Below are 16,324 nucleotides of genomic sequence, written 5' to 3' on the forward strand. Positions count from 1 at the left end.
AACTGGTAATTCTCTATAAAGATAGATTTACTACATAAACTATTGTGAAACATAAATGAATCTCACAAGCAGTTCTGAAGCTTGAGTTGAGAGGTACTGTGGGCCAAAATACCACGTAATATTACAATTCAATAACTGTAAGGAAATTTTTTCTTGCTTTTACTATGCAAAATCAACTGCTCCTGGTGTTCAGTGTTAAACAAAGCAAAACAAAAAACACGAACATTAATTTGCACTCCTGGTTGAACCTCTCTAATCCAGCACCCTCAGGACCTGACCAGTGCCAGACAAGAGAATTTGCTGGACCACAGGAGGTCATATTGTCTAGCACCTTACCAACACTTACACTGCTTACTGGGCTCTTACAAGACATTTAGGGGTAAATTACAGCTAAATAACAGCACTGAACACTGAGAGCCAGGACTCGTGGCTGTAAACAAACTTTATGGGACCCTAAGAAACTTGGCATCACCCAGGATAAGTGGTCGTCCAGCTAATTACAATCATTCTGGATTACAGAGTTTGCTTAGAGTGACTGTATCTCCCCAACCAAATATGGGACATGGAGGAATGAGGCAGTTCCAGCCAAAATGGGATGGATGGTCACTCTACCTGGAGTCAGGCGGCGGCTGCCTTGTGGGGGCTGCCGCACTGCTGGTGGCACTGCTGGTGGCAGCCGCGGCTCTCAGCTGCCCCATGACTTGGGGCACTGGGAATGGGGCTGCCGCCCCTCCAGAGGATCTCTGGGTTTCTACCAGCTGTGGGATGCTGGGCAGGAGCCATACTGATCTGGCTCCCAGATCCTGCCAGCTCTGGGCCCTGGATCCCCACTTCCCTTCCCACTGGGAAAGCCGGGCGGTATGCATGCTGCCATGTGGGTCCAGGTCCAGCTTCTCCCGACCAGGGGAGGCTGTGTGGCAGCTTTGTGGGTCCAGCTCTCCCAGCTGGGGGAAGCTGGGCCACAGCTGCGCTGCAACATGGGTCCAGCTCCCAGTTCCCCCAGCCACAGGGAGCCAGAACTGGGAGGCAGCCACCTGCGCTCATAAAAACGTGGCATATGGGGCAATTAGCCCCTTTGGCAAAATGAATTGGGATGCTGGGATGGTGCCCGAAATACGGGGCTGTCACAGCCAAAACGGGATGGATGGTCCCCCTAAATTTGCTGGACAAGAGAGTTCCGGATTAAAGAGGTTTGACCTGTAGTGTGCTTCAGTGGAATGTGTAATAATCTAGGCTTTACGCACCAAAGGGGCACTGACCACAATGTTTCCATTAGGCATGATGCAAATGAAACAGCATTGTGTCATTCTGATACCAATATCCCATCAGTCCAGATTCCTTTATTTGTCCCCAAGTAAGCAAAAATGGCACCCTGGGAAACCCAGAGGCCTCTCCTATATGTAAAACCCCTCATCCCTGGCCCCACCCAAGAAGCCAAACCCCCAGCCAGAGCCATCAGCCCCCTCCAATACCACTGCCCCAGCTGGGTGAGTGAGTGGATTGAGTGTGGAGGAGAGGAGCAAATGGAAGCAGGTAAGTGGGAGCAGGGCTTCCGGATGGGATGAGGCAGGGGTGTTCAGTTTTGTTGGATCAGAAAGTTGGGAACCCCATGGCTTAGCCATCCAAAGTGCTACTGCAAAGTTAATTTTTCTCTCCTATTATGTTGGCCACAACTGCCTCTTTCCTCTCCACTTGCACAGCCTTCCCTTCTTCTACTATGCAAAAGCACAATTCACCTTTGAAGTTTCCCATAACTCTGCCTTCATCCACTCCTACCTGGCCTCCCATTTCTTCTGGTGCACTTCTGACTGCTCCTTTTGTGTCCTTTGCTGACCCTGAGATTTCTCTCCTACCACTCTCCAAGCTGTCAAAACACTCCTGGTATGATAAAGCATTGCAGTGATAGTAGCTATGTGCCACACCATGTTTACCTGTAGAGTATCTGTATCTGCTGATTGTGCTGTATCAGATTCCACATGCACTATTAGAACTGCAGTCCCTTAGGGCAGGGATTTGGGTCTTTGTTTGAATGCAGCACTGTACAAATAATACATTTAAATTATGGCTCATATTCAGGGCTGATATTGATTCCAATACTGCTCTTTGTAACAAATGACCTACCTTCAAACCCTGCAGAAGCCCCATCAGGCTGATAGATATTGGGTTCCTACAGGAGGTCAGCCTAGATGATTTAATAGTTTCTTCCAGCCTTGACATCCATGGGCATGTCTTCACTACAGACTGGATTTATGGGCAGTCGTCGATCTAGCAGAGGTAAATTTATCATGCAGATGTGAGAAGTTGACTGCTGAGCACTCTGTTGTAGACTCCAGATCTCCACCAAAATGAGAAGAGTAAGCGGAGTTGATGGGAGAGCATCAGCTGTCAACTTGCCACATCAAAGACACTTCTGTAAGCAGACATAAGTACACCAATTTCAGCTATGTAATTCACATAGCTGAAGCTGTGCAACTTAGGTCAACAGTTTGCAGTAGTGTAGACAAGGTCTTAGAGTTTATGTTACACTTTTGTAAGCAGGTTAAGTTATGACGGAGGAGAGAGAAGAGAAGGGCATAACAGGAAAACAGCTAACTAAAAATATAAGACAAGGTGTGGGGCTGTGTCTTATCCTTTGGGTGCTTTCCCTTCCAGAGATCACCATCTCCTCTGGGTGTAAACCTTACTAATGCATGACTTGCATCACTGGGAAGAAAGCAAAAAAGCAAACCTCTGTTGACATTAAGTCCCAGTAAAAGAAAGTAAGACCTAAATAATTCAGATGGATTTTTGGGACCAACGAGTAATGGAAATAAGGGATGAAATTAACCTGTGAAATCATCTCATTCCATCCCCCACTGAAGTGTGGTCTCACCTGTCTAATGCTGTACAGGACTAGAAGTTCCCTAATCCACGTTGCAATCTAGATGGATTTACTTTAAAATGAGTGCACAACTATTGAAATACTGTACTCAAAAAGTAGTTATCAATGCTGTGATATCCAACTGAGAGGGCATATCTAGTGAGGTCTAGCAGGGGACAGTTCTGGACCCAGAAGGACTCAATTTTTTTTTTAATGACCTGGATAGTGGAATGGAGAGTGGGCTTATGACATTTGCAGGTGACGCCAAGCTGGAATGGGTTGTAAGCACTTTGGAGGATAGCATTAGAATTACAATTGACTTTGATAAACTGGAGAATTGGTTTAAAATCAACAAGATGTAATTCAATAAAGACACATGTAAAGTACTACACTTGGGAAGAAAAAATGAAATGCACTACAAAAATGGGGAATAAGGTGTCTAGATGTGGATACGGCTGTAAAGGATCTAGGAGTTATACCAGATCACAAATTGAACACGAGTCAACAATATGACGCAATTGCAAAAAAGGTTAATATTCTGGGGTGCATTAGCAAGAAGGACTTGATTGACTCTACTTGCACTGATGAGGCCTCAGCTGGAGTACAGTACTAGGTGCCAAATTTTAGGAAAGCTGTGGACAGATTGGAGACCGTCCATAGCAAAGCAGCTAACATGAGAAAGTTTTAGAAAACTTGATTGTGAGGAAGGATTTTAAAAAGAACTGCGCACATTTTATCTTGAAAAAGGAAAGAGAGGAAGCTGATAACAGTCTTCAAATATATTAAGAGCTGTTATAAAAGGATTGCACTCAATTGTTCTATGGCTCCACTGAAGATAGGACACAAAGTAATGGGCTGTATCTCCAGCAAGGGAAATTTAGGTTAGGTGTTAGGAAAAAGCTTTCTAAATATAAGGATACTTAAGCTTTAGAAGAGACTTCCAAGGAAGCTTGTGGAATCCCCATCACTATAGAGCTACGTCTACACGTGAATGCTACATCGAAATAGCTTATTTCAATGTAGCAACATCGAAATAAGCTATTTCGATGAATAACGTCTACATGTCCTACAGGGCTGGTGCCGTCGATGTTCAATGTCAACGTTGGGCAGCACCACATCCGAGGAGGCGCTGCAGGGGAGTGTCTACACACCAAAGCGGCCCACATCGAAGTAAAGGTGCCAGGAGCAGCTGCAGACAGGGTCACAGGGCAGACTCAACAGCGAGCCGCTCCCTTAAAGGGCCCCTCACAGACACACTTGCACTAAACAGCACAAGATCCACAGAGCTGACAACTGGTTGCAGACCCTGTGCATGCAGCATGGATCTCCAGCTGCAGCAGCAGCAGCCAGAAGCCTTGGGCTAAGGGCTGCTGCCCACGGTGACCATAGAGCCCCGCAGGGGCTGGTGAGAGCGTCTCTCAACCGCTCAGCTGATGGCCACCATGGTGGACCCTGCTATTTCGATGTTGCAGGATGCGGATTGGCTACATGTGCCCTACTTTGACGTTCAACATCAAAGTAGGGCGCTATTCCCATCTCCTCATGAGGATAGCGACTTCGACATCTCGCCGCCTTATGTTCATTTCAACTTCGAAATAGCGCTCACCACGTGTAGACGTGGCAGGCACTATTTCGAAGTTGGCGCCGCTACTTCGAAGTAGCCAGCACGTGTAGACGCAGCTTAGGAGTTTAAAGACAGGTCAGACAAATACCTATGAGGGATAGCCGTGGTACATTTTGCCCTCCTTCAAAATAGAGCAGGTGAAATTAATGACTTCTCAAGGTCCCTTCCAGCCCTCATTTCTATGATTCTACATGTTCGCAACTCCAGAAATGGCATGGGCTGTTTTTAGTAGCACATTTCACTGCAAACACATTGAACTCTGTCTATTATCAGCCCTACATCTTTTCGTAACATCACTTTGATCCTCCACACAGATATTCCTTCCTTATTAACGGCCGCTATTGCAAAAATGACTTTGCAAATATCTACACAGCAAAACTGCTATTTTAAAATAATTTCAACTTATTTGGAATTCTGTAAACCTCATTCTACAGGGAATAGTGCCTATTCCGAAATAGATAATTTGGAATAGGGGCTGTACAGACAGGCTGTGTCTACACTAGCAAGTTATTTTGAAAGGTTTTTCGAAAGAAGGCGACTCTTTCAAAAGATCCCATGGAGCAGCTACACACAAAAAATTGTTCTTTCAAAAGTAAATTGAAAGAATGCAGTGCTCCTTTTGAAAGAACTCTTCCACTCCCATTTCAGGAAGAACGCCTTCTTTCGAAAGCTTCTTTTGAAAGAAGGTATGTGTAGATGTTCTGTTGGCCCTTCTTTCCAAAGACGAGTCCTCATGGTGCCAGATTTTTCGATCCTGGCCCATTCTTTCAAAAGAGCAGGGGCTGCATGGACGCTCTCTATCGAAAGAGTGAATCTATCTTTCGATCCGCTTTTTTGTGTGTGGATGCACTCTTTCGAAAGGAGTTTTTTCAGAAGATATCTTCTGGAAGAACTTCTTTCAGAGGACCTCTATAGTATAGACGTATCCACAGAGAATAGGGGCTATTTTTAAATAACCTATAGCACTCCCTGGGGTTCTAATCTGAAATAGGCTCTATTGTTTGTACATGCACAATTTCGAACTAAGCCATTCCAGAAAATCTCTTTCAGAATAGTTTATTCTGAAATAAGGCTGCTATGTAGACGTAGCTTTAGCGGTATTTGTATTCCCTAAGAATTAATCAATAACCAATACAAAAAGAGACAAAATTAGAGCTCTGCACTGTCACCAAAAGCCTCTGACAGGTGCTTCTCTGCGTTGTTTTCCTTTTCCTCTCCTTTTAACATTTTCAAAGTTACTGATCACCCACTGATTTAAAGTGAAATTCTGTATGCTCAGCAGATTGTGAAAATCAAGTCTATTGTTTTCTGAGGCTGGAAGACAACAGCATCTGTCTGGTGTTCCTGCCTATTTTGTACATTTCCATGTTAACCTTTCAGCTCTGACAGCATGTTTTTAAGCAATGTTCTTTAACTGATGCGTTAAGAGGTTATTGCCCCCTTTCACCTGTGATGGTTATGTAATCCTAACAGACCCAGGTTGCCAGCACCAGGAACAGAACTTAGAAACATAGGGTCTAAAGTCCTGCACTCTACCACATGAGCTAAAAGTCAGCTGGCTCTCAGCTGAGGCTGTAGAGCAAAGACTTCACTCACCCCAGATGAGGTCTCAGTGCCTCTGGGTACTACAGTTAACTAGTTTTGTAAGAGTGTAAAATATCTAGAAGTAAAAGCTTTTTTTTTTTGGAGGGGGTGTGTTTGGGGGGTTGTTTTGTTTTGTTTTGTTTTGTTTTGTTTTGTTGACATCACTCAGAAGTCTTCCAAGAGAAACGTGGTCTATGAAATCTCCAGAGAATCACTCAGATTGTGTATCCACAAAACCATGACAACACTCAGCAAAACCAAAACTCCTTTACATGATTCTCTAGGTCAGGCGGATATATTACTGGGACTGCTCCATTGAATCAGTTTCTGCACTCCACTAAAGGACAAACCCAGAGAAATGGTGTCATGGTAGTATTTCTTAAGGTCTCCATCATGCAGGAGCGCTGATCATGATGTTGCAAAATTAAAGCAAATGTGATTTTGAGGCCTTGGAAGTCAAGTCACAGCTTGCCTATTTTATACTTCGAAACAATAAAAAGAAATAAATCAAGATCAAAGGGCAACTTTTTTCAGCTTCAGAAAATCCAAAAGTATTCTGCAATACCTTCTTCAGTTGCAACACTTCTGAAGAGGAAGGAGCTCAAACGCCACATACCCAGAGTCCTGTAGTAGGGCACTCACACTATTGTTTATGGGAGTTACACAAAGGACAAGCAGTATAAATCTTAAAGTATGTTGGTAGAGTTAGCTCAAGAAGAGCCAGGGTATGAAGAAAAATAAGACAAACCATAGGGGAAAAGAAAGTATAGTAACCACAACTGCACTCTTGTGTTTGCCTTTTCATGTATCTGAAGTTGAGTTTAGTGCTCATGAATTCTATCTCACTGTTCACACCAGAGGCAAAAGGCCTGATTTTCACTTGCATTAAGCTCTGCAGACATCATGCTGGTGGTGTGACGGGTCCTCAAGACCCACATTAAAGTCCCATTACACTTGCCAGATCAGTGTAAAAGGACCTAGATGAGAATGAAAAAACCCAGGCTGTAGAAAATTGTGTATCTACTGTGTATGAATAACAATGACAGTGCAAGATTTCTTTCACTGCCTGGTCTGTTTTCTTCCACTCGTAGTGGTCAAGCAGCATTTTGCATGCTGTGCCATTTCAATCTTTGGCTCTCTTGTAAGACTGCCAAAGAGGACAAGTGCGGTGACAGTGGGTTTTATGATGTAATACTGGTATACCAGGAACAGGGCTGGGACGGAGGGCATGCTCCAGATGAACCACTAAATAGCTGCCAGAGGGAAATCAAACATTTCCTGATCAAATACTAATTTGTGGATTCACCCAGTCCCCTTTGTTCACTCAATTCACTGCATGAAATGCTATGTGAATTCTGCCTCAGTTAATTTCTTCCTACAAAAATGAATGAGCCTTGCACATTTGCTAGAATATGCAAGCCCCATGCATAGACCAGGATGCAGCCTTATTTGTATGAGAGACAGTCTGAGACACATTTCCACAAAAATCACATTTGGTTTTCTTCTCAGATGATGAAACACAGAAATATACACATCTTTTAGAACCAGAAGACACATGGAGAGGTCATTGAGTTCCATCCCCTAACCTGCCCCAGAACCATGGAAGGCCATGCTCAAGGATTGACCTCACAAACCCAGGTTTACAAAGCCAATGCTTTAATGTTTTTCCTACCCTACCTGCTTTTGTAGTTTTGTGACAAGCTTTGTGGGGTGGGTAGGAGAGAGTTGTTAGGTTTTGTAGAGAGGGATTGTTAACAGGCTTAGCATCTAGGAAGTCAGGGCAGATGCTTTTGCAAATGGCAGAAGGTGGCTAAGGCAGCAGAGAAGTAACGGCTGTTCACTGGGGTGTGAGAATGACTGTGGATTCACTAGCTGAGAGGTAGAGTGAAGATGTTGGAAGCGGAGCCAGGAAGTTGTGCAACATATTCAGAGCTTGTCAGAAAACTGAGGGGAGGGCTCATGGAAGATGTCAACAGAACAAATATAATGTCAATTTCACTGAAATTATCCACAGAAAATGTTGGCTTGCTGATCACCAGCACCCCACCAAAAGACCCCAATAATAATTGGTTTTGACAGGAAAGCAGTTTTGATGAAAAATGTTCAACCAGCCTGAGGTACACTATCCATGGCTCTTTCATGACTCCCTTTACTTGTATTTCACAAGATCAATTCATCCTGACATGATGAGTCATGTCTTTGATAGGATCTTAACTACAGTCCACAAAGTTATGTAATAACAACAGAGTGGGACAAAAGATTCAAAAATTTATTTTTATGAAATTGTCCAATTATTGGATGCAAAAAAGGGGAGAAATTTTGACAAAATATTTGTGATTTCCCCTCCCCCCAGGCTTTTCCACCATTTCCCTCTAATCCACTTTTACCTCAGAAAAGCAACACAGACAGCGTTTTTAATGACATAGAGTGAACGAAATTTGCTGACTTGTGCATTGTCCCTTTACAAATTACACCAATTGTTTCGATGGACAATCTTTACTGTTAAACATCCTCAACACAAAAGTGCTAAGAAAAAATGTGGGTGAAAATAAGACTTGAGAAGATGATGTTTTTTTTCTAAAAGCTGTGCTCTAGAAATTAGTTTTGGGGAAATTCTGTGCCCTGTGTTATACGAGAAGTCAAGCCAGATGATTATAATGGTCCCTTCTGGCCTTGCAAGCTATGAAACTAGAGAAGAGCTGAAGCTGTGGAACAAAGTAAATCTAACCAGGTCATGCTAGTATGCCACCACTAATCAAAACTTACCATATATTATTACCTTTGATTCACAAAGGAAGCTTAAAGCCCACTAGTCCAAGCTCTGCAGGACATTTATGCTTATTTGAAAACACAAGGCATATAGCAAGTGCAGCTGCCAGTGCTCACTTACAGAACAAAAGTAAAGCAGCCAACCCTTTCTAAAAAACAAAGCAAAGCAAAACAAAACAACCCCCCCCCCACAACAGGTGAAAATATCTGACCCATCCCAGCTGCTAACTCCCAGGTGTTGCCCATCCCTTCCTAAATGCCAGAGGAAGAAAAAGGACTTTATATCATTTCCCGAAGGTAAACAGATCGGGCTATTTTGAACCAAGTGGGGGAGAAAATTTCTTAGTAATTCCTTCAGTAAAGTAACCCATCAGGAACTCCTTCACTCCCACAGGTTGAACTTCTCTCACCTGGCACCCTCAGGACCCGACCAGTGCCGAACGAGAGAATTTGTCAGGTCATGGGAGGCAAGTATTGTCTAACTTCTACTGCTTACTAGGCTCTGAGAAGACTTTCAGAGTAAATTACAGCTAAATAACAGCAGAGAACACTGAGAGCCAGGACTGGTGGCTGTAAATAAACACTATGGGGCCATAGGAAACTTGGCCACACCCATGATATGTGGTCATCTGGCTGACTAAAATCATGCTGGGTTATGGAGGTTGCCGGGTGAGAGATCAAGTGACCATCTGTCCCGTATTTGGTGGGATGGTCTCATATTTGGGATGCCAAAAAGGCACCCCTACTTATTTTTTAAAAGGGACTAATTATTCTGTATTTGGGCCTTCCCCCCACTGACCTTTTCCACCAGCAGCTGCGCAGGCTGCAGGCATGGTTGCTGGCCAGAGAGTACGTAGGTCACTTTGCCAATCCTCGGGGAAGCAGGGAGACCGTGGGCAGCTGCCACGTCCCTGCCTCTTCCCCAGGGCTTCTGGGGAGCACCGGGGTCTGCTGCTTCCCCAGGTCTTGGAGAGGAATGGCAGATGCCACCTCCTTCCCAGCTCCCTGGGGCTTGGTGGAGCTGGGAGGAACCGCCCCTCCCCTCATGTCTCCCTGTCCTATACTTGGAATAGGGAGCTATGGTCGCCCTAATGGGAGAGCACTGGAGTAGAGAGGTTCGACATGTAATTTCTAGCCTCAGCCTAACCCACAGCAGTACTGCTCCTTTCCAGAGCCAGGATGTAATCCTGGTCCCACGGAAAGGTAGTTTTACTATTGATTTCATGGCATCAGGATTTCACCCCCATACAATAACTAACTCTCCCAGAAGTAGGCAATAATAAATAGAGCTGAGTTTTTTCGGAAACTAACCCAGACCCCGCAATTGCACAAGACTTTCCACTGGCCACTTGGTGGAAGGGGGTGGGGAGCTGATACCTAGAGCCACACTTCCTTATTTTACTTCCTTTCCACCTGGCCACATCCTCCAAAATCACAGTGAGCCTCCAATCTGTGCTGTCCAGGCAATTTACATATTCCTTTCACATATTCATAAGCAAAGATGCTGATGCTATTCCTTCCCCCTCCCATCTGAAGAACTTACCAGCTGGTTCAGGCTTCGTTGCATATACTGCCACCCATGTCCACAGGCCAAGAGGATGATTTGGCCTTTCACTTTGCGCTCATATCCAACACTTAAAAGAGTTCTGACTTTTTCAACTGTGCTGTTTACTCTGAGGCTACGTCTACACTATGGGGATCTGTCGACAGAAGTTATTCTCAGAAGAGATCTTCTGACAAAACTTCTGTCGACGGATTGCTGCAACACACGAAAGTGGATCGCTCTGTAGATCCGCTCTGTAAACAGTGGCCATACTGCCCGGCTGCTCTATCAGCAAAATGGCCAACCAGAAGCATAACAGACAGGGCTGCCTGGTGACCTGGAAGCCCTAACTGTTGACAGAGGGCCACCCCCAGAGCATCCACACAGCTTTTTTGTTGACAGATTCTGTCATCATTCTGCCTCATGGAGGAAAGGCTGAAGACTGTTGACAAAAGTGTTTTTAGCGTGGACATGCTGTGAGTTTTGTTGACAAAAGCCTCTAGTGTAGACACAGCTTGAGGGTGCACAGCCTTGTGTGAGCTCCAAGCCTTTTAGGGGGTTAGCAGCACATGTATACAGAGCGCTAAGGTGATGCTGGAGTCCATAGGACCTAATTCAAGTAACTCATGAATATGCTTTCATTCCAGCGGGTTGGGGACATCACAGCAGGCAGGCAGCTTTCAAATACTTGACTTTTAATGGATTCAGCTCAGATCTGAGAGCTTGAATTTAACCCTTTGAGGGGCCAGTCAGCGATTTCCCTAATTACCATATAGATACATTTTACAGGCAGTTTGCCTCCTGCCACATGAAATGCAAACCCATCAACCAACAATTCCCTCTGGTCCTCTAGAAGCTAAGAGAATTCAAGTTCACTTCCAAATGTCCTAAGGTGCTGTGCGCACAAGAGTAAAGGATTTTTTGTGTGGGATGAGGGGAAGGATAGGAGGTGATTAGCCCTCCACAAAAAAGCACTTTTTTTGTAAAATCTGTGCAAACCAAAATTTCAGCTCCAACTAGTAATGTGAGCTGATGCCATGTTTGTTTTTCTTTCACTTGCATGAGCAACCAGAGTGAAAAAAAACCACTATTTGTTTTCATTTGAAAGGCCCTTGAAAGTAACGGGACTGAAGTGTTGAAAGAGTGAAGCCTAAGTCATCTGTTGCTGTTTTTGTCTCTAGTCCATCCGTAATTTACCCACATGGAATTCTTTGAAAGTTTTTGGTCTCTTCAGCTCTCCAATTTGCAAAATCAATGCCAGTTTGCAATTATGAGCGACAGTACTAAGTTATATTTTGAGCCTTTCTTCCTCACATAAACTTGTTACCAGACAGTGCAGAGTGCCCAAAGCAACATTTTACAACATAGTAAAAATAAAGCCATTTCTGTAGCAGCCCTCTGTTTTCAAAGCACCCCTGCTGTCTCCCTCCTTTGAAAGGAGAAATCATGAAAGATATCAAATAGGAATTTTAAAAGAAAAGTTGAGGTTTAAGGTGGGCACTCAGGTACTAAGATGAAGAGGACCCTAGAAATGCCTATATATATAAGCAAAGTACAGTAGAGATACAATGTTGGTTATAAAGATAATATAATGATCCACAGTTCATGTAGAAAAACTGCTTTTGTTATATTTCCATAACCCACATGACATGGAAAAAGTAATTTAACAATAAATATTTTCAAAGCATAAATTCTACAGAAAAATAAACACTAGAGAGAAGGAGCAACTAAGCCATAGAGTAGTTATGATGAATTTGCAACTCAGATACAACATTTTTGTAGCTGACACTAAGTCACATTCATTATACACAAAGAGGAAATTTAAAGACACTATGTAGGAGGTGGGGGAAAGTGCATAATACCCTCCAAGTCAGAATTGTTTACATTCCTCATTCCTACCACAGAAAATTTACAAAATCCTTTCTGATACAGATATGCACCAGGGATTTTAAAATGTTTCAGTCTAGTTTCCCACTGTGGAAACTAAAACTGATTTCTCCACTGAAAAAGGAGAAACAACTGACTGAAAATTAGCAAAAACAGATCTCTAACAGTACAAAAACAATTTAAAATGTCTTCAGAAAAAGAAAACCGTAACAGAAAAAGTCTTGCAAAGATAACTCATGTATTATCCCCTAAAGCCCCCCAATATCACCCCACACATTGTAAACCTAATGCTTGGAATATTGTACCAGTGGGAAGAATAAAACATGACAGATAGCTGCACTATCACTAAACTACTCTGTAGTTCTATTTTTCACATGCAGGCATGATCCAATAAGCAGATTTTCTTTTGCAGATCATTTCTGGAACCATACATTATTAAAATAGTTAAAATAGGAAAAGAATGGACTCATTAAATTTCACTTCAAACACAAAGTTTTCAAAGCTGTCTTAACCATGAATGCACTCTTTTTACGCAATTACTTCTTACCTGTGAAAGATCAATGTTCAGATTCCTTACTAGATGTTATCGTCATGACAGGTCAGACAGCTGTTTATAAAAGAATGAGTATTTTTTAGGTACAGCACATATGCATGTTTTAAACAGTCCCCCCACTATGCCCCTAAACAGTTTTCCTGAACTCCCTGTCAGTCAAAACCAAGTTGGTAAGAGTCTGAGTTGGAATTACCTGAAGGAGGAAACCGGAGAGAGAGGGAAAGGAATCTGAGAGGAGATTCAGTGATGTCAGCAGTATGTCTTAAGGAAATCTAGAGCTGAGCCCAGCAAACTTTACAATAGCACTCAACACCCAGTTACGTGGTAAGCAAATACCTGCTTAAAAGGAAACTGATGTACTTTTAAAGAGTGTCAGTTAATCTTTGAAGAAACTTTAGCCACACTGAGCAAAGTCCCTCAAAGGCCTTCTTGCCGAAACAAATAATGGCATAAGGCTTTGGACACATGAAAAGTAAAATAAAATAAAGACCAAAAAAGAAAAAAAAGGTCAACATTATTGATGATCCCCTTCCTTCTGGCAAAAAGGAGACTGAAACCCATCTGAAATGAATTTATAGCAGGACTATTTTTGCATACTGAACCATAACAACCATGGTCATAGCTGAAACCCCTGAACACTAATGTTTCCAAGCTGGTTAGCCACGACCCTGATTCTTTTTGATGACTTATTCGGAGCATTCGTGTGTACCATTTCCTCTGTTATTTACCAGATGCAGAAAATAAAATGAGGTGGCGCAGATTTGATTTGGGGAAAATTTGGGAAAACCTCTGAATGTGAAGAGTGAGCCATGTAAGCGTTTTGCCATCCTTAGCCCTTCCAAAGCGCCTAAGGCGCTACTTTCTTGTTTGATGGGATTCCCAGAAGTAAATCCCAAAAGCAGAAGTGAAAGAGGAGACATTACAGCACTGGAAACGTTGATCGGCTGGCTCTCGGGTAGTGTTTTCTGACATGCATCCTCCCTGAATTGTGTTTCCCAGAATTATGTTGTAGCAAGCTGGTCCAATGAAAAAGATCATTGTGACAAACAACCATAGAAACTTCTAATGGCGCACTTGACATTGCATTAATTTTGTCCCCTTTGGTGTTGAGGTGCAAGAGATGTTTAAATATGGCTTTTTACTAACTACATCATAGAAAACATACTAGCAGAAGCAAAAACTCTTTTCCACAGTGGCATTGGTAAACAAACATTAATAATGTCATCGATATGCAACCATAGGAAACTAGAGGCCTGGAATTCTGCCTTTCTGTGGTCAAGTATGTAGGCATTTAGGCAATGCCAGCAGGCAACAGCTGTTTTAAATTTAGAAGGACATAAGTAAGATGTGATTTTATTTCCTTGTCAGAGACAAACAAATTTCACGTCGCTCACACATACGTCGCTCACACACACGTCGCTCACCTCCCCAAGCCCTGGACCTTTGGCACTGTGTGTCCCTTTATTAATTGTTATAAGAAAGGGAGCTGGCAGAAACATCTGTATTTAGGTTCTCTAATTCCCTGCATTATAAAAACCTTTTTGTGAAATGCTGTCTCTTCACCTTTGCTTGCAGCAGGCTTTTCAAACTGGGCAGAGGTAAAGCTTTTGAACTACAGCAGTTCCATTCAGGGTTAGCTCAGCTATAAACAGGCCCACTGACAGGCAGGGGCAGAGAGGGCAGGTGCCCCTGAACCAGAGTTTCAAAGGGGCTTGGAGCTCTGGCCGCCGCTGCTACTTGGCAGCTCCAGGCCCCTTTGAAGTGCCTCAGCAGTACTGCTCGGCCACTCCATGCAGCTGTGTGTGCGTCTGCAGCGGGAAGGGATAGGTCAGTGCCACGATCCACGAGTGCTAAAGGTTGACTGTCTTTGATGCTGCCCCTTCTGGGGGCATGTTACGTGGCCCCCCACACCTTGCCCTAGGTCCCACGGTGACTGTCAGGCCCCACTGCCTATAAATGATTAAAATTGCTATTTCCCCGCTCTCACTTTTCCCCAGCCTGCCAACGTAACAACTGAATGCGAATATTCTGAAGCGTCAGGCCCACACTGCCACTGAAGCAGCACACACTGGCTTGGGAAGCTGGGGTGGCTGCTGCAGTGGGATGGGGATGGAAAGAGAGGTAGGCTGGGCCCTGAGCAGCCCTGGCATGTGGTTTCAGCATGCCAGCCCTGCTCTGTGGATACCAAACGGGGCAGCAGTACCTCCAGCTCCCAGAGAGGTGGGGAGAGAGACAGATGTGGCCTGAGCTTCCCCTCCATTGTGCCTGGGACCCACAACATGCACTAGGCTAGTATTTCCTCTGGGATAAGAGCTTTCTCACACTGTTAACTGACCCATTGAGCTCTCCTATCTCCAGTAGCCGTTATCTGTACTCCAGTGCTACAACTTCATAGCTCAAACCCTATTAATGATGCATTTTATGAAATTACTTGCTAAAAGCAGGGGAAAGCTAGGAAATGCCAGACAGCCCCTTTGTGCATGCGTGCTATGACACAGTCTTAAATTGCATGAGCACATGATCCCCACCTCATTCAGTGCACAAAGTGGCAGAACTAAAGGTCCACAGGAAAATAGAAATCTGGCTTTTCCCAACTTTGTACCCTGCCCCAGGGTCCCAGCCACCAGCCTGTATCCCGGGGGCCCTATTGCTGTCTGCAGTCCAGGCCACCAACTCCTCCCTGTCTGGGGGACCTGGCCACTGGTCCTGGCTGCTAGGGACTCTGCAGCTGCCTGGGTCACAGCAGCTCCACTGCAGGCCTCAGGGCTCCCATCATTGGCCCCATGCCTAAGGCTCTACAGCATCTCCAGCTGAGGTGTCAGCCTGGCGCAGTGAGAGGCGTGGACAGAGTAATGTGCGGGGGGGGCACAGCTCAGAACCCACATCCTAAATATTGTTACAGAACCCCTGGACTGGGGAGAGCCAGGCCCAACAGAGGGAGACACCCTCTGTTAGCAGGCTAGCTTTGGAAGGGGATCATAACACCAGCACGGGGGGTGGGGGTGGGGGTGGGAGCTAGCCCTGGGAAGATGGATTCTGCCACCAAGAGACTGAAGCTGTGTAGCCAACACCAGTTCAAGTGTCCCCGCAGCACAGCCATGGCCTGAGAAGGACGCCTGGGACACGTGAGGAGCAGACTTTGAACTTCTCATACATTCCAGGGACACTGTTTGTTTTGTCGCCTGACACAGAGCAGGTTGACGTGTTTTCCTTGGACCTTTCCCATTTTTTCTTATTCCTTTTTTAAAACCGATCACTATTTAACAAACTGTATCTGCTTTAAAATGTGTGTAATGATCAGTGTCAGAGAAGTGTCCCGCGCAGAGAGTGCACCTCAGAGTGGAGACACCCTCATCCCTCCCCTAAGTGACCATAATAAGGTTAGGGGTTGAGTTCTCCAGGAATCCTGGGCACAGCTTTGTTGGGATTATGAGGCCTGTGCCCCACAGGAGAGTGGAAGGGGAGCCCTCAAGGCCTTGGAGGTCTTTGGGTAAAATGGGAATA

At 44.4% G+C, this 16,324-nt stretch overlaps 1 protein-coding gene across 2 annotated transcripts in view; it reads right to left on the reverse strand.

Moving 5' to 3' along the window:
• The window catches only part of KCNJ15 (potassium inwardly rectifying channel subfamily J member 15), a 35,243-nt gene extending 22,281 nt beyond the window's left edge, over positions 1-12,962 (reverse strand). Inside the window, exon 1 of one of the 2 annotated variants that reach the window (XM_074983424.1) lies at positions 12,815-12,962. The gene's annotated coding sequence lies outside the window, so the exon portion shown is untranslated. Of the gene's footprint in view, positions 1-10,380; positions 10,470-12,814 lie in introns of those variants that run through there. The other variant, XM_074983425.1, reaches the window with a different exon arrangement.
• Positions 12,963-16,324: the final 3,362 nt, after the last annotated feature.

This window comes from Carettochelys insculpta, chromosome 1, assembly GCF_033958435.1.
Source record: "Carettochelys insculpta isolate YL-2023 chromosome 1, ASM3395843v1, whole genome shotgun sequence".
Lineage (NCBI taxonomy): Eukaryota > Metazoa > Chordata > Testudines > Carettochelyidae > Carettochelys > Carettochelys insculpta.